This window comes from Notamacropus eugenii, chromosome 1 (genome assembly GCF_028372415.1).
Source record: "Notamacropus eugenii isolate mMacEug1 chromosome 1, mMacEug1.pri_v2, whole genome shotgun sequence".
NCBI lineage: Eukaryota > Metazoa > Chordata > Mammalia > Diprotodontia > Macropodidae > Notamacropus > Notamacropus eugenii.
Window position 1 is genome coordinate 716,748,601 of NC_092872.1, and position 18,679 is coordinate 716,767,279.

Here is an 18,679-nt window from a genome sequence, read left to right on the forward strand (position 1 = left end):
GTGGCAAAGGTGAGGGATGACAGGGCCAGGCACTGTGCTAAGTGCTTTTATGAAGACAATTTCATTGTATCCTCACAACAACCCTGGGAGGTAGGTAGTATTATTATTCCAATTTTACAGTTAAGGAAACTGAGGCAAACAAAGGCTACAAAGAAAAACGTGACAGTTTCTGTTCTCAAGGTTATAGTCTAAAGGAAAAGATTCAGTTCCATATTCTAAGTGTGTTCCACATAGTTTGAGCTCAGAGAGCAAAACTGGGACAATTCTGAGACAGAGTTTAACTCAAAATAAGGAAAAGCTTCCTCACAATTAGCACTCCCCCAGAGTAAAATGGGTTTCCTGGACAGCAAGCGAGTTCCTCATTACTGCATGAAGGTTTTCTACCAGGCTTTACATGATGACAGTCAGGGCTGTTGTGGATGGAGGTCAAAGTTTGGCTTCTGAGATATGGAAGATCTCTCTGATTTTCCAGCCCCTGGCCCCCTATCTTAACCTTGGTCAGAAGGGCTGTCTCCCACGGTGTCTGTAGCAGAGGCCCCAGTGGGGACCTCAGGATCCTGGCTGTTATTCCAGCTCTGGTTTCTGGCTCATCTTCAACTTCTTTCACCCACTCTCCAGGCAAAGAACACCCAGCCCACGACACCACCAGGTGGGCGAGCACTGGGCACCAGCTGGGCAGATCAGCCATAGTCATTCCAGAAGGTCAAGAGATTTAGGAGGTCTGCCTGGTCTCTCCCTCGGCCTTTCCTGCCACACTGCCTGGCTGCCTGACTGGCTACATAAGAAGTTCCTCCAGCCAGGGACTACGCACTGCTGAGTGGTCATGGCTCCTGGGGGGCTTGTTGCCCTCTTCCTCCTCCCTCTCATTCTCCCTTACTTGGACGTGCTATGTGTATTGGCAAAGGCAAAAAAAAAAAGTAGGTGCCAGGAGGACACCTCCTAGGGAGAGGAGAGGAGGGAGGTGGGGGGGAAGGGACAGGAGACTATGGGGACAGTACGGAGCGGGTAGGGGCAGATATCAAATTACATTTTAATGTTTCAGTTTGATTCCTAGTATCTAACAGATAGAGAGCTAATCTTAGAGTCAGAAGGACTTGAGTTCAAATCTACCCTCAGATTCTGGGCAAGTCACTCAACCTTAGGAACTCTAAAATCCCTAGCTCTTTAGTGGTGATCCTAGATCTGGAAAAGACCTCAGAGGTCATGAACACCAACCCCTCTATTTTATAGATAAGGAAACAAAGGCCAAAGAAGGGTTAATGACTTGCCCAGGATCACAGCAAGAGAGACAGAGATGGAGAAAGATAGAGGGAGACAGATGGAGAGGAGAGGAGAGGAGAGTTCAAATTGTATCTTGTTATAGTCTCTCTGACCATCCCACCTCCCTCCTAATCAGTTTAGTTCCTGAGCTGCATCTTAAAGGAAGAAAGAAATTCTACAAGATGGAGGTAAGGAGGGAGTATGCTCCAGACATGGAGAACATGTAAAGGCAGCCAAGGAGATAGGAGATAAAATATCATTTGTGAGAAATGTAGAAAAGGCCAATTTGTTTGGATCAAAGGTTATGGGGAATGAAGGCCAAAGAGGTTGGACTTAGGTTCTGTAGGGCTCCAAAACTAAACAGTTTCTATTTTATCCTAGAGGTAATATAAGCAATCACTGGAGTCTATTGAACAGGGTAGTCAAATGATCAGATTATGCTTAAAAATGATTACTTTGGCAGCAGTGTGTAGGATGGGTGGGAGTAGAGGGAGACTTGAAGCAAGCAGACCAATGGGGAGGGCTGTTGCAATAAAGCTGAGTGGCACAGTGGATAAAGTGCCGGGAAGATTTATCTCCCTGAGTTCAAATCTGGCTCTTACTGACTGTGTGACCCTGGGCAAGTCACTTCACCCTGTTGGCCTCAGTTTTTTCATCTGTCAAATGAGATGGAGAAGGAAATGGTGCCTTTATCCAAAACAAAAAAAAACAAAAAAGGAAAACCACAAATGGGGTCATGAAGACTCAGGTGGGATTGAAAATGACTGAAAAACAACGTGCAGTAAGGCAGTAGGTATTTGAATAGGGAAAAGTAGAGAAGAGATACTGTGAAGGCAGGAATCACAAGGATTGTATATGTGGGTGAGGAAGGGTGAGAAGCCCAGGATAAGGACAAGATTATGGACCCGCTGTACTGGAAGGATGGTTGTACCTTCAACAGAAATGAAAATGTTTGGAAGGAGGAGGAATTTAAGGAGAAAGATGAGCTCTGTTTTAGACACATTGAGTTTAAGATGTCTCTGGGATATCCAGTTTGAAATGTCTAACAGGCAATTAGTGGTACCCAAAAGAGACTAGGGTTGGATCTCTAGATCTTGGAGTCATCTGCATAGAGGCAATAGCTAAATCCATAGGAGCTGATAAAGTTACCAAGGAAGAGAATATAAAAGAGAGAAGAGAAAAAGACCCCAGACAGAACCCTGGAGAACACAAGAAATTAGGGGGCATACTGTAGATGATGAGTCAACAAAGGAGGCTGAGAATAAGTTCTCAGACAGGTAGGAGGCAGACAAGGAGACAGCAATGTCAGGAAAACCCAAAGAGGAGACAATGGTCAGCATTATTAAATGCAGCAGGTAGGATTAAGAAAAGGCCATCAGATTTGGCTGTTAAGATATCACTGGTAATTCCACAGGCAAGGGAACTAGATCCAGTCCCTTAATTATGGTAGTAATTGGCACTGAGTAATGGACACAGTACTAGACTTGGGGTCAAGAAGACCTGAGTTCAAATCCTGCCTTAGACACTTACTAGCCATGTGATCCTAAGCAAATCTCTTAACCTCTTAGCCCATCTGTAAAGGTTGGGATGGGGCACAGTTTTACTACCTCCACCGAAATTAATCACAGAAGGCCAAGATATCTCAATTAAACTGATCAATCAGATCAAAAGTAAACCAGGTATACACTGAGATGGCACAGCAGATAGAGCACTGGTCTTGGAATCAGGAAGAACCAAGTTCAAATCCAGCTTTGGATGTGTCTTAGTTGTGCCACCTTAGGCAAGTCATTTTACCTTTTTGCCTCAGTTTCTTCATCTGTACAATAGGAAAAATAATAGCATGTACCTCCTATAGTTGTGATGAAGATCAAATGAGATAATAGTTGTAAAGTGCTTAGTACAGTGCATGGCACATAGTAAGTACTATGCAAGTGTCAGCTATAATATTATTGTTAGGCATTAATAAGTCCATATTCAATTTGAAAGAATCATAGGAACTTTGGATCATTGGATAAAAACAAATGACACCACATAAGAAATTTCTTGTGATTAGTTGAAAGAGATCGTGTCTCTTGGGCTACACAGAAAATATAATGCTAGTTCAGAGTCAGACAACTGAGTGGCAGAATACTCCAAATTAGGGGACTGAGGACTCCAGGATTTCTGAAAGAATTGCTCTTGAGAGTAGAAGAGGGCGTTTCCCTCTTTCTTCTCCCTTTTCCCCATTGACAATGTTTCCAGGGAGACTGGATTAGTAGGGACCACCTGGTACTAGAGACATACCAAAAGCAGATGAACCTCCTGAGAAAATACAACTGTTCAGAGATAGAATCACTCAGGTGAATCTTGTGAATTTTGACCTGGGGAGTTTTGAAGCATCACTTGACCAACAGAGGTGGAGATAACCCCAAGGTAAAACTAAATACACCTAGGAAAGGCATCTTCGGTCCTCTACCAAAAAATTAAAAACAGTATGAGCCCTAGAAGCCCAGGAGAAAGCTATACTTAGGGAAAACTTCCAGTGGATTCTGAAAGAGAAAAGAGGATCCCAGTAAACAGGACTGATAGCCCTTGGGCCATAATCATATGCTTTATCTGTGGCTCTCTATTGGATTCTTTCCTTGTATGTGAGTCTCTTGATTCCTTTTCTGGTATTTAAATGTGATTCTTACCAGAGATATTCACCATGCCCTAAGCAACTTTCACCTGAGAGTTATAGAACTCCCATTACCTGAATGGGTCAGTTTGATGTGGGTTACTCCTAGAACCCAGAGTAGAGTACTTGTCTGCATCCCTCCAGGGACCTAACCTGCCAGTGTGAATGTGAGTTGGGGGAGTGAGCCCCGAGTGTAGCTCCACCACCAGAACCCCCTTCTTGCAGTGTTCTGAGGTCTCTTCTCTGAGATCTTTCCTATGGATTTCAACCAGTGTAGCTACCTGGGAATTATCCATAATTGAGATCAGAATCAGAAACTTAGGAGGAGTTAAAGCTCCTTGCATGAGGGCTGGACAGGCACTGCCAAAATTTCCAAATGGGAAGAGAAGTGTTTGTAGCTCTTGAGACCATCCCAAAGTAAGTCAGAGACACTTATCTTCTGTAAGGCCAGGCAAACAGTATTAGTTGAAAAGAAGGAGCATAGACCAGACACCCTGGAGAATGTCCTAGAAAGCTGGGCCTGGTGCCATCATGAGACCATGCAAGAGGAAACCCAAAGAGGGCTTGGACGGAAGACTCTCCTTGGCCAAGGCCACACTATTGTTAAGTATCTAAAGAGGGACTCAAATCCAGTTCTTCTTATCCAGAGCTCCTTATTTCCTGAAGATCTTGGGGACTAGATGGCTCTAAAAATCTATGGTTGAGGGAGAATAACATTCCTAATCTTTCATCATAGGAAAATATACTCTTTTCCTTAGCTCTCTCTCCCATCATAGAGGGTATATAGTGGTCAAGGCTTGAAGAGCAATGGGAATTTGGTCTGACTCTGCCACCAACTTGATGGTTGGTGAACCTCAATGTTCTTCCATGAAAAGTTTAGCAATTAGACTGGATGTCTCCAAGGTCCCTTCCAACAGTAACATCCTGGGGCTCCATGAGTGAATCTTGTCCTCCCTGGTCACATGGGAAAGTGAGCTGATAAAAACGTTCACAGTAAGAGCCAGAGGACACCTGAAAGCTTCTTCCAGGGAGGAAGTAGTAGAGTGGAGCAATGGGAATCCCATGAAATAGTGTTCATATGTAGAAGGAATGAAGGCAGAAAACAAGCACTTATTAATCACCTACTATGTGCCAGTCACCAGACTAAGTGCTTTACAAATATTATCTCATTTGATCCTCACAGCAACCCTGAGACGTAGGTGCAATTATCATCCCCATTTTATAGATAATGACGCTGAAGCAAACAGAGGTAAAGTGACTTGCCCAGTGTTATATGCTGCATTTGAACTGAGGTGAAGAGAAGAGAGAGAGAAATGAGGAGAGAAAACAGTGAGAAAGGGAAGGGAAAGAAAGGGAGGGGGAGAGATGGCAAGAGAGAGAAAGTGAGAAAGAAAGGAGGAGAGTTAAAAGTGGGAGAGAGGGGAAGAAAGACAAGGAGAAATAAGGGGTAATGGGAAAGAGAGAACAGGAAAGAGAAGAGGAAGAGGAAGAAAGGGAAGGAAGGAGAGAGAAGAGAGATGAGGAGAGGAGGGAGAAAGAGATAAGAAAGAAGTGGGGGAGAGGGGAGAGAGGGAAGAAAAGAGAAAAAGAAAGAAAAGGGGGGAGAGAGTAAGGGGAAGAGAGAGCAGGTGAGAGAGAAAGAAGGGGGAAGAGAGAGGAGAGAAAGAGGAGGACAGGGAGAAGAGAGGAAGGGAAGAGGAGGAACAGACACACAGAGAGAAGAGAGACAGATATAAACAGAAAGACAGAGAGTTGAAGGATAGAGGAAATTTTCACAAATAACCTGCAGCAGCAAAGGAAGGAGTCAGCCCTAGATTTAAGGGAGAATTTGCCCTGGCAGTGGGGACTTCGACTGCAGAGAGGGCTGGCACCAAAGAGTCTCTCTGAGCCATCTGCCCAGCAAGCGGTGTGCCTGAGGTGTGAGTTGGTTTGTGGTGTGTTTGTCTCCCGTGGGGAGGCAGCTGGATGGTGCAGTGGATAGAGCACTAGTCCTGGAGTCAGAAAGACTTGAATTCAAATCTGTCCTTTGACACTTATTAGCTGTGTGACTCTGAGCAAGTTTCTTAACTTCTCTATGTCTCAGTTTCCTCATCTGTAAAATGGAGATATTAATAACGCCTTCCAGAGTTGTGAGAATCAAATGAGATATTTGTAAAAAGCGCTTGGCACAGTTCGATACAGAGTAGAAACTAACAAATACTCTTTCCCCTTCTCCCACTCCCTTCTCACTACCAGTGTACTCCGGATCGGACCTTTTCTTTACACTGATTCTACATGTATTTGTGGGAGGGGACACTCTAGATTTATAGAGGGGGGAGAAATATTTTGTAGCTCTACTGCTCTCATCATGCCATTTAATAAATGCCTTTACTTTGAGCTAATTATGTCTAGTGGCTATTAAGGGTAAGCCCACTGGTTGGAACTCATGAGCTAGAGTTTTAGAAGTACAGACTCACAGAACACTTGAATCTGGGATAGTAGATGCCCCTCTGAGAAGTTAACTTTGTGCTTAATACATTTTGATTGATTAACTGACTGATTGGTTAACCTGCAAATCTGTGAGTGCTCAGTTAGGAACATGGCTTTATAGGGAATGTATCTAGGTTCCCTATCCATTTACAGGGATCCATTGGTAGGATTTTCCATCTGGAACTCTTCTGGGTGCCCTAGTATTGCAGGGCTTCACTGAAGAAAAATTAGCATCTTTTTTTTATTATTTTGGATCCCAATTGGACAGTTTTCAGGTATGTTTCATTTTCAAATCAGACCAGTTTCTTTGAGATAACTTTTATATGGCTAAGTACTGCTATTGTATTACTCTGACCATTACATGAGGAGAGAAGGTAGTGCAAACAAAATAGATGTTGTCTCCCAAGAATATGGGTACCTAACAATTCCGCCATATCACATGTGGGAAACTCATCTCTGTTCATTTTTAAAAATTTTACTCTTGAACATATCTAGACTAGTTGCCTCACTGTGACATAAATCCAGCTTGTCTGAGATCTTTATGGACCGCAGGTGCATCTGCCTGAAGATTTAGATGCTCTGAGGGATGAACTCCAAGTCCTAAATCCCTTTTGGAGGGGATATTTTTGAATTGTCTTGCCTGTCCCAGAGCAAAATGAATTTAAATCTACATTTGGAATGTCCTATATGTTACAGGGATCCTTGGAGAAATTTTAGGCACCCTGAACAATCTTTGGTGAATTCCAGTCAATACCAGGTTACTTATGCCTGTTAAAAACCTTTGATTTTCTTCCCCCCCCCCCCCATCCACTCTTTTTTTCTTTCTAGTCTTTGGCTTGGGAAAGGTCTTGTGTGCACTAAGACGGGTGTCAGTCTATGAGAACTGTGTAGATAGATGTCTGTCTATTGAACTGTATAACTTTAAAAATGAGGGGTGAGAGTAATCTCCAGACATATAATAGAACCCTCATGAAAGAATATTAATTTCTAGATTGTTTGAGAACTCAACCAAATGGGCTTTACTAAGATTCTTCAGCACAAAGCACTTAAGAGACCACTCAAAAAAAAGTGTTTGCACCTCAAGTCACCAGAGAACTATCTTGAATTTGTAACATGAATAAATGTGCCACCTTCTATTGGTTTGCTGGGGACAGCTGATGTTTAACTAAGGGTAGAGAACATAGTGAAAGAGATTTGGTTTACTTGCACCCTGGCTCAGCTGATGGAATCATAAAAAGTAAGGGCAAGATAACAGAGGGAACAGGTGTTAGATATTCAACAAAATCCAAAGACATGAATAGGACTTTTAAGTCCTTTATGAAAGATGGAGAAATTTCCCTGATGGAATCAGAAGGGCACATTTTCATTGTCTCCACAAAGTCTACCACATCACTGGTGGGCTTTTGAACCCTAGGGATAGGCAGGAATTTTAGGCAAAAATTAGTTCTGTTGACTGTGAGCCCTGGGTCTCTACCAGAGGGCAGAAATGGAAGGGAAAACAATTCTCTCCCCACTCTTAAATCATCCATGGCATTTTCCAGTGGAGTTGCTCACTAGATAGAAGATATTGCATTCATTGGGAACACTATGCCCAATAGGGAACATCATGAGGACACCTAGAAAAAAAAAGGATACAGCAGCCCTTCAGTGCTAGGGGAGTATGTTGCTTTGGTTGCACTATTATCTATATGCACTACCAGCAAACTCTAAGCTTGTACTCACTCTTCCCATGGATGTTGCATGTATTTGGGGAAAAATATGCCCCAAATTTATAGGGGGTGGAGGGATGTTTTATTGTTACTCTTTTGACTATGCTATCTTGGTAAATGTCTCTGTTTTGAGGTAATTATATCTACTGTCTGACTACTAAAGGTAAGTTCACCAGTGGGGGCTCATGGGCTATAGTTTTCATAGTGTAGACTTACTGATGACTTAGAACCTGGGGGTATTAGCTGCTCTCTGGTGTTGAATTTGAAAGGTAGCCCCAGAGGAGATACTGCATAATTATGTTCTAAGGTCAATTCCAGCTCTGACATTATTCATTCTAAGTCACTCAAGGTCATGAGAATGAATGTGGCAAAACGCCGAATTTGATGAATAGACCCCAAATTTTGCATAAGCTAGAATTAAAAAAGCACTGGGCAAAGTGATCCACCAGACTGTAGTTCTCTGTTAACAACATAGCTTCCCTCAGAGAGGCCCTGGATCTTTGGAGACTTTGAAGCAAAGTTGTCTTAGCATTTCTAGCTAATTTTCTGCTGAGGCAAAAACAAAACTGTATGTGTATACACACACACACACACACACACACACACACACACACACACACACACACATACACTAAGGTTAATGGTTACCTAGGATTCCAGATAGTGAATAATGGGGATAGTGAATGCATATGGCATTTTCTGTCCCCCCTCATTTTTAACATCCCTATCAAGTTCCTCATTTACCTTACCTTGAAATTCTGCTGTCTGAATTAGTGACTCCTCACTTTCTCCCAGATTCCCTCAGAATTAAACCTGCTTTCCCTTAACTCAAACTTAGATACAAATTGAACATTTCAAGAAGGACTTTGGGGAGCAAAGAAGGGACAAAATTTGAAGGAAATAAAATTCATCCTTCTCAGCTTATCAACCACTTTTTATCTGGAAACCTTCAGAGATACCCCCTCAGCTAGGGTAACTAAAACAGGCCAGCCTGGACATCAGAAATGAGGAAATTTCCTTTGGCCTGCAACAGTAGAGACAGATAATATTATTTAGAAGTTTAGATAGAATCAGGTAGGTTCAGGGCTGGTTAAGATCCAATATTTCTCCATTCCCTCATCTGGTATTCAGGGTCTTTTTGTTTGCATTTATTTCACTTAACTCTTCCAGATATCTGCCACTTGGCTCAGGAACAAGGACAATGTCTAGCCTATCTACCCAGGTGGTACTTCAACCCCAAGTCTAAAACATGTGAACTGTTTATGTACAGTGGCTGTGGGGGCAATGACAACAGGTTTAGCTCCCGAAAGAACTGTCGAAAAACCTGTAATGGACCAGGTAGGATTGAAAGGCATTGGGTGCATTGGGTGCTGTTGACTCTATGGGATACTGGGAAGGATCAGAGGCAAGGAAGGCAATATGGGGGTATCCGCATCACTCCAAGACTTTTCAAAATGTGGGGACACCTTGTTTACGTCCCATGTTTTCAACTCCTAAATGAGGTGGGTTGTACCATCAGCATCTGTTGATTGAAAAAATACATATTTCAATCTATGAATCTGTGACTTCATCAACATAAGTAGTCTCATCAATGGTGTTGATTGTGATCTCTCCATGCCTTCTCATCCCATGTGATTAGAATCCCATGATCTTGGTTGTCCCCAATATGCTCCAAATGGAGCTTATCCAATATTCATTCTGTGGTCCTTCTCCACCTCTTAATGTTACAGTTATAATAATGGAATATGTGGGCCACTATTTGGTTATTCCATCTCTTTTGCTACATGAGAAAACATATAATGACACAGTGACAATGTTTGAAGCACAGTGGATTCTTGTCATAATATGGAGAGCCCTGGGGAGTCTACAACTCACAAACTGAGAGCCATTAGACCACATGGACCCAGACCTAAGACCCTGAATGGATTCCTCAGAAATTCCATGCCTCAGAGCACCAAAGATGAAGGGCTAGTCCAGGGCCTCAGAGATTGGAAGCTTAGTGCTTGCTCCACATCTGGAATGACTTCTGGTATTCAACTTCCACCATCTTGGGATAAGGTTACTAAAGAGCCCACTCTCCACAGGGACCCATTCACCATTTGTGGTCCTCACCTACTGCTATTTAGGTTTTAGAGCTATAAGATCCTAAGTCTCAGGGAGTTGAAGGCAATGGAGGACCTCTCAGTCCTCAGAGACCCTACTCAGACTCATCAGAAATTGTAAGACTCCAAATGCCAGTGGTACTATAGGCACTATAGGTACTATAGAGGTTCTGAAATTGGGAAACAAGTGTTTTTCCTCATAGACAATATCTTCTGCTTGTGCTTCACCCTCTTTCACTCCCCCCCACCATCTTGGCCTGACTCTAGTGTAAGTTCAGTCCAGCCTGGGAGTCCTGAGACTCAGGGACCCAGACAAGCTCAAGTACCCAGACAAAATTCCCCATTACCTTCATCTGTCTCTCTCATTCATTACCACCTCTGTCCCCAATCAGGTCCTTGCATTTGGAGGGATCTGTCATGGATGTTCATACCAATGACATCCACTGATACTATGCTTGGTCAACACAGGACACTGAAAGTTGGCACTACTAAATGATTTTTCCCTCATTCCATTAAAAAAACCAACTTCAAGATCCTATTTGCTTTATCCTTGTAATTCAGAGGGTTCTTTTACTGAGGCAAAAATTTCTTCCCCATGATAGCCTTCCTGGTTGAATCATTACTATCCACCTCAGTCTTGCATCTCTATAGTTTGTATCCTTCTCTGGCAGTCTCACTATCCCCTCCAAAACTCTTGAACTATTGTAAACAAACTCCTTTATGTCTTCAGTGTATTCACCTGGCATCTTTCCCATCTTCTGGCAATAGCCTGGATCCCTCTAGAAAATGCTGGATCCCTAGTCAACCTCTTCCAGACTGAATGCTTCTTTTTCAATGCTCCCAAATACACTGGACTTAGAGGTGGAATTGAAATATTCCTAGTTTTTTACTACCACTTCTAGACCTTCCCTCTACTACCATCACTCAGAACCATCATCTCCTTTAAGGTTCATTCTATCCATCTACATCACCACTTATCAATCCACAAGTAGATCTATGGACACCACAGATCCTTACTGCAGTCATCTACCAGCCCCTAGATCATTCTCCTTTCTCATTCTTTACCTGGCTTCTACTCTTTCTAGCAACCTGATAAGCCCTCATAGTCAACAAATTCAATAGATATACTAATACACCCTTGAACATTTTAGTCTCAGCTTCCCATACCTACACCTTGACTCTACCTCAGCAATCCAGAGGGATGGTCAAATCTTGGATCACAACATCACTCATAACTATGCTCTATGGCCTTAAACTCTGAAATTTCTCTCCCTGAGAAGAAGTCTTCTATCCTTCCATCTCTCCCTCTAATTAACTCTTAAAGACATGCTTCTCATCATGACCTTTAGCACCTCCACCTTTTATATTCTCCATGTTCATCCCCTTTGCTTTATCCACACTCTCCTCTATTTGGTTTTGGCTCTATTTTTGACCACTTCTATCATTCCTTGAATTCTTTCTCCTCTTTTCCTGCATCTGTTCATGCCTTACTAACCCTCAACCCTGGATTATTCTTACACAAGCCTTCACCACTATTACTCATTCACTTCTGAGTGCTGCTAGATAAAATCATGATACTATTCTGACTAGTTTCACTACAAATTTATGTTATCTGATCTTAACTGAGCCCTCACTACTGCATGACAATCTTTTATTCTTACCTGATTGACTATATCACCCTCCCTACATTGACAACTCCAAACCTTCTGATCTCATCTCAAACCCCTTATAACATCTCAATTCAATTCAACCCCTTCCCTCTCAGTGAAGGACCTAAATCTTAAGCATGATATGTCCAAAAATTATGTTTAGCCCAAGATCCTTCCCTTCCTCTCCATCTGTTAACTAGGTTTATGCTGGAAACATCTGTCATATTGGTAGAAGTCAATTTTTCAATGTTTGGTGGGAGCAACTATAAATCAGGTTCTGGTTTTTTATTATCTAGACATAAGAAAGTGATAGCAAAAATTTTTTAAATGCATGTTAAATTTTAAAATGTGTCATGGTTACATTTTTTGACATCTGATTATTCATCAAACATTTACCAAAGCACCCCTACCCTAGACTCTAACTTCTCAGTTCTGTTGCCATCTTTCCAATCACTCAGGTATGCAACATGGGTACCATTCTTCATTCTGGGTTGCCAAGCCCTGTTGATTCTACCTTTATAATATCTCTTAAATGCATATGTCCTCAGAATTCCCAGATCACCTAACATAGAGGAGCCTGGGAAGGCCTTTGGAGATCTCTTAGCATGAAAATGTCCTGAGAGGTCTTTGAAAGTCACTTGACATGGGGGCACCCGAAGAGACCTTTGGAGCATGCCAAAAACAAGCTCTGGTCCATATAAAACAAAATGTACAGGATTACAAAAGAACTATATTGAAATGTAATTATAAAAAAAATTTTCCTAAAAATAAGTTCACAGACTCCAGAATTGGAAGTCAAGTCCTAAACCTTTTTGTCAAGGTATCTCTTTTTCTGTATTATATTTTCCCCTCAACCTGGTTTAGCCCATCTGCTGAAATGATTTACCAGGGTGTGGCCATTGTGCATGCTACAGTTTCTTGGAGTCACAGGTGAGAGTTGGATGGAACAGGTGGACTCTGTACCATAAGTGAAATTTGTGTCCATAAGCCTTGCCATACTCTAAGCTCCCAAAGGGCAGGGACTATATCTTAAAAATAAAACTTTGGGTTCCTTGTGCCCAACATGGTGACTTGTACACAGTAGACACTTAATTAACATTTGTTGAATTGAATTGAATTGACCTGATTCAAGCTCTTCCCTCAGATCTGTGCAAGCTCCCTCTCAAAGCAGGATCTTGCAACACACCAAAGAAGAGATGGTACTATGACTGGTCTGCAAAAAAATGCAAGGAATTCCTCTACTCAGGCTGCGATGGGAACCCTAACAACTTCATCGAAATAAGACTATGTGAGACAAGCTGCTTGTGGGGTAAGGGTCAAAGAGCACCAGATAGAGCTAGGTGCCAGTGGTGTCTCTGGTTCAGAGGGCATGGGATAGGGGGTGGGGAGGCCTTCTCTCTTCCATTCCATTCAGCCAACATTAATTTTAAAAATCACTTACTGTGTCCAGAGCCTGAGGCTACTGTCTAATAGAGGAATAAGATCAAAAGTAGATAGCTTTTATACACAATAAAGGCAGCATGCTGGAGCCAGAAAGACCTAGGCTCAAGTATTGTCTCTGATGCATACTGGCTGTGACCCTGGGTAAGTCACTTACTGCCTTTGTGTTCTAGATAGCTTTCTAAGACTAACCTGCATTGGTAAGAAGGAATTTCTTCATCTGAGAGTTCCAGGTACTAATGATGTCACAGGTTCAGTTCCCATCTCCATTTTATACAGTAAGACATGATTATTTGAATAAATTTAGCAAAAATAAATTAAGTGGCTTCTGTGCCCAACCCTAGAGACCACACAAAATAAATAAGTTATAATCCATACCCTCCTGAAACATCTACCCTAATAAGTGGATAGGATACAAACATAAATAAGTATAATATGAAACATTATATGACGAAAGAGGTGAAAATCCAAAGATGGAGCGGTAGTTGTTACCAACAGAACAAGTCAGGAAAGGCTTCCTGGAAGAAGCAGTGTTTGAGCTGGAATTTTAAAGGATAAGGGCGCACAGAGACAGCCAGGTTGTGCAGTGATTAGTGGCCTGGATCTGGCACATGCTGCTTTGCATACTTACAAGCTGAGCAAGTCACTTTACCTCTGTTGACCTCAGATTCCTCATCTGTAAAATGGGGATAATAACAGCACCCAGGATTGTTGTGAGAAGTAAATGAATTTGCAAAGTTCTCTGCAAATTTTAAATTGTTATATAAATGCTAATTATCCTTATTATTATTATTGAAAGATGGGTGAGAATTTGAAGAGTAAAAAGGAGAAGAGAAGACAGCCTGACATGAGAAATGACATGAACAAAAACACAGAATTGGGAAGGCATATTTAGGAAGAGGAAGAAGGAGAGAGTGCCATAGAATGGAGTCAGAAAGGTGAAGTCATGTGTATTGTGGAGGGTCTTGGATGCTTCAAGAAATAAGAATTTGACACAGTAGGAAACGAGGACCCACTGATGACTAATAAGCAGGAGTGAAGGCCAGTGATGACACAAAAGGAAAATTATTATGGCATCGAAATGAAGGATGGATTGGGGATGTGGGGGGGGGGGGGTAGAGGAGAATAAAAGGGGCAAAGGTCTATGGGAAGTTGGTACAAAAGTCCAAGTACTAATGACGGCAATTGGGCATCTAGGTGGCAAGTACATAGAGCACAGGTCCTAGGGTCAGGAGGATCTGAGTTCAAATTTGACCTCAAATTGTGTGACCCTAGACAAGCCACTTAACCCCGATTGTCTCAAAAAATAATAATGATGATGGTAATCAAAATGTCACCTCTGGGATCACCTCTATGAATACAGGCTGTTCCTCATAGTTGTCACTGTTGGAATGGCCAAGTGAGAAGGGAGAGAGGGAAGAGATGTGGAGGACTAAGTTCACACTCAATACTCATCACTAGATTGGCCCTTTGGAATCCCACGGCTCCTGGTGGAGCCAACACTCCTCAGCGCCACATAGAATAATGGAGCAAAACTGCCAAATGCCCTCCCTGAATGAGTGAGCCAGTGAGAGTAACAAAAGACTGAGGGAGAGGGGTGGCAGATAATCCCGGTCCTCTATAAGATCTGCCAGGCTGAATTTGGGAGGGGCTGGAGCAGCCCTCAGAGAATCTATTGTAATCCACGCTTCTGTTTTGTGTTGTTTCAGAATAAGGTTGGCTCTCCAACTGGGCCAGCTGCTTCCCCTACTACAGAAGGGTGTTTTCCCATCTCCATTTCTCCACCTCTGGCTCCATCCTCCTAGCCTCTGAACTCAGCTCCTCCTATGGAAATAAAGTGCCTTAATCCAAAGTCTGATCTCTTAGTTAACATTCATTAAGCCACTTCCAAATGCTGGACCCATGCAAGGTACCAGGGCCAGACTTCAGAATCAGAAGCCCAGTCCGAAACCATTTTGTCGAAGTATCTCTTTTTCTGTATTATATTTTACTCTCAACCTGGTTTAGCCCATCTGCTGAAACAATTTATCAGAGTGTGGCCATTGTGCATGCTATAACTTGTTGCAGTCACAGGTGAGAGTTGGATGGAACAGGAGGAGGCTCAGAGGCTCCTGCCCCTATTTACCCCTGTCTTCCCCCCCCCCCCCCCCCAGCACTTACTGCCTTCCTTGGACCATATTAAAAGGGTAGGACTGGAATCCCGAAAGCCCAGCTCCATTGCTTACTAAGTGTGTTATCTTCCCTGGCATCCTCATCTCAAAAAACAAGAATGTTGGCCTGGATGGTCTCTCCTCTTAGGCTGAAATATGTTCATCGCATCATGACTTGAGATTCAGTATTTTCTGCTTCAGCCTCCTCCTTTAAAAGGCCATTTCCCCTGGTTAAGTTCTGTGGGACATGGGCCTCTAGCAGGGGCAGGAAGAGGGTACATCAAAGGGCAAGTTTATGACTGCTTATTCTGTTATCCGACTTTTATAAAACTAGGTGCCTGAGTCCACAGATACAGATTCGAGATTCAGTTAGAGGTAATACATGAGCCGCTTTGTGTCAAAAAAAAAAAAAAAGTATTCTCCATTCCATGGGCTCCCCCAGCCTCTGTTCAGATGTCTCCAGGGACAAAGAAATCCACCACCCGATGGTACATTTTTTGGAAAGCTGGTCATTAACAAGCACCTATTCAGCGCTTACCATGTGCACGCTGAGGATGTGAAAAGAGGCAAAAAACACGGGCCCTGCTCTCAGAGTGCTCACATTCGAATGAGGGAGACCAACACAAGAACATGTGAGATGCACACTGTGTGCTCTGACAGACAGTTCTTCCACATATAGAGTCACAATCTGCTTCTTCGTGACTCACTGCCTGAGCTCCTCCCCCATCCCACTCCAAACTCCTCCTCTAACGAGCTGGTTGACTCTGGGCAAGTCATTTCAGGTCTCTTACCTGGGAAATGTGACCAATAATTATCACCTTACCTCCTCGAGAGTCCTGCTCTGAAGTGCTGCATAATGTGTGCCAGTGGAGGGAAGGGCAGCAAACGTCCGCACTAAGAAATCCTGGGCACTTAAAGCAGGGAAATGTGAATTTGGTCTGATCAAAGGTAAGACTTGAACCCAGATTCTCTGGGACTGAATAACAAGTGTTCTTTCAGCAGGAGGAGGCTGGAGTGTTAGGGCCTAGATGTGAGAAATGTTTCATAGAGAATTGATGAGAAAGCCTGAGCAGAAATCACACGGATATATGGAGGGGCTGGCACCTATACCAGTGGAGGTACGTGCTGAGATTCATCAAAACACAAAGCACAGCCTGCCTTTCTTTCCATTCCAAGGTACCTGGTCCCCCCTGCTCTCCCCACTGGATCCAAGGGTTCTTCTTGTTCCACTGATCATTGGCCTCCACAATCATCCAGATGGCAAAGTGAGCTTTACTGTTTCAGGTCACTATTCCCGGAGTGACATGTGTTCAGTTTAACTTCTCTGGACCTCAGTTTCCTCATCTGTGAAATGGGAACAAGTACATATATGTATACATATGTACTTGTATATACGTACAATATATATGTATGTATGTATTTGGAAGCCAGATTGCAAGGGGTTGAAAAGTGAATGATATATAAATACATATCAATATTTAATATTTATATATTAATAAATATATAAATATTTATACATTTAATATTGATAAAATATATTTTATATATGTGTATATATACACATATACATACGTACATATACATATACATTTTTTTCATTTGTGTGATTAGATGTTCTTATCTTGTAGACTTCCTTATAAATCTACTATAAAGTAAATATTCAACGGATTTACAGGCCTTAGGACTGAACTGTGAGAGAGTGGGGAAATCTCTGACCCTGCAGTCTAGAGGATCTGAATTCAAATTCTTTCTCTGATCAGCACAGACTCATCTTTCCATTCCTCAAGGATCTAGGATTTCTTAGTGTAGAGTTTTGTTTGTTTCTCACCCTCCCTGTCCAGTGGCACAGACCCTACCTACCCTTTCCCTACCCTGGGAATCTACTACGGTTTAAACATCCATCACCTTGCAGCCAACCCAGAGATGAACCTCTGTGAGCTAGAAGAGACCTCAGAGGGCAATGAGTCTGATCCCCTCTTCTTATAGATGAAGAAACTGAGGCACACTTCTCTTGAGTTGTGAGACCTGCAGATCTTTGTGTTCTGCTGGCATGACCTTCAATAGCTCCAAGTCGACCCACAGAGCTATAACTAGGGTAGGGCAAGCAGGACTTTGTCCAGGCATGGCCAAATTTAAAGAGTATGAAATAAACATCATAAGCACGAGGGAGGTGGGAGGAGAGCAGCTACAGGTCAGTACGTTAGGGGAGGGGGAGGACCACTAACCCTCAGGGATCCTTCAACAAATTCATTTATCTGCTACAGTCTGGGAAAGGAGGACCCAGATGGAGCCTCAGGGTTTTAGCACTTTGGGCACCTCACGTCCAACTCAAAGCACATAGCTGGCATAGAGATTAGGGTGGCAAGCCCCAATCTTTAAATATCTGTGCCAGAGACAAACTGGGCACAAGGGAGAGACGGGTGAAGCCCTTCTGCCAAGTCATAGGCCAGCCTTCAGATGGGGGACTCAAAATCTCATGATAAGTATTGAACAAGGCATAAGGACCAGAGGGCAGCTGTAGTTCAACACCTGAATGCCATGAGGGCAAAACCAGCAAACCCATTTGTCTTCCTTTTTTGAGGAACCTTATCAGCTTTAGAAGCATCCACCTTCTTTGACTCTACACCTGTGGCTGTGCATACTCAAGCTCAGGAGGAGACAGGTACCCAAGACCATGTACCAACATGCTGGAAATCTTCTGTGGGGTTGGGGAAGGAAGAACGGGAGAGGAAGACTGTCTCCCAAAACTCATGCCTGATCACCATGTAGGAGATTCTTTATGCACCCCCTCCACAAACACAGCCCTCTATGAAGCCAAGACTCACCCACTGTCAATACAAAGAGAGAAGATGGGTACCCCAAGTTGTCAAAATGGTGCTTGCATATAGACAGGGAAGGAGAGTACAGATGCCTTCAGATCTCCCTCATCTGCTTTATTGTCACTTCTTTAGCAAAAACCATCAAAATAGGAAAGTATGGTCCTATATATTTCCTCCCTTTTCAGCTGTGTGCTAGAAAACTATACCCAAGGCCTCCACTTCCCTTCTCATTCACTTCTCAACCCCTTGCAATCTGACTTCCAAACACATCCTTCAACCAAAACTGCTCTATCCCAAGTTACAAAGTATTCTCAAATTCATAAATCCAGTACCCTTTTCTCAGCCCTCATCCTTCTCCACCTCAGTGTACCTTTGATACTGAATCATCTCCCTCCTTCATTGCTCTTTCCTCCATAATCTTTCAT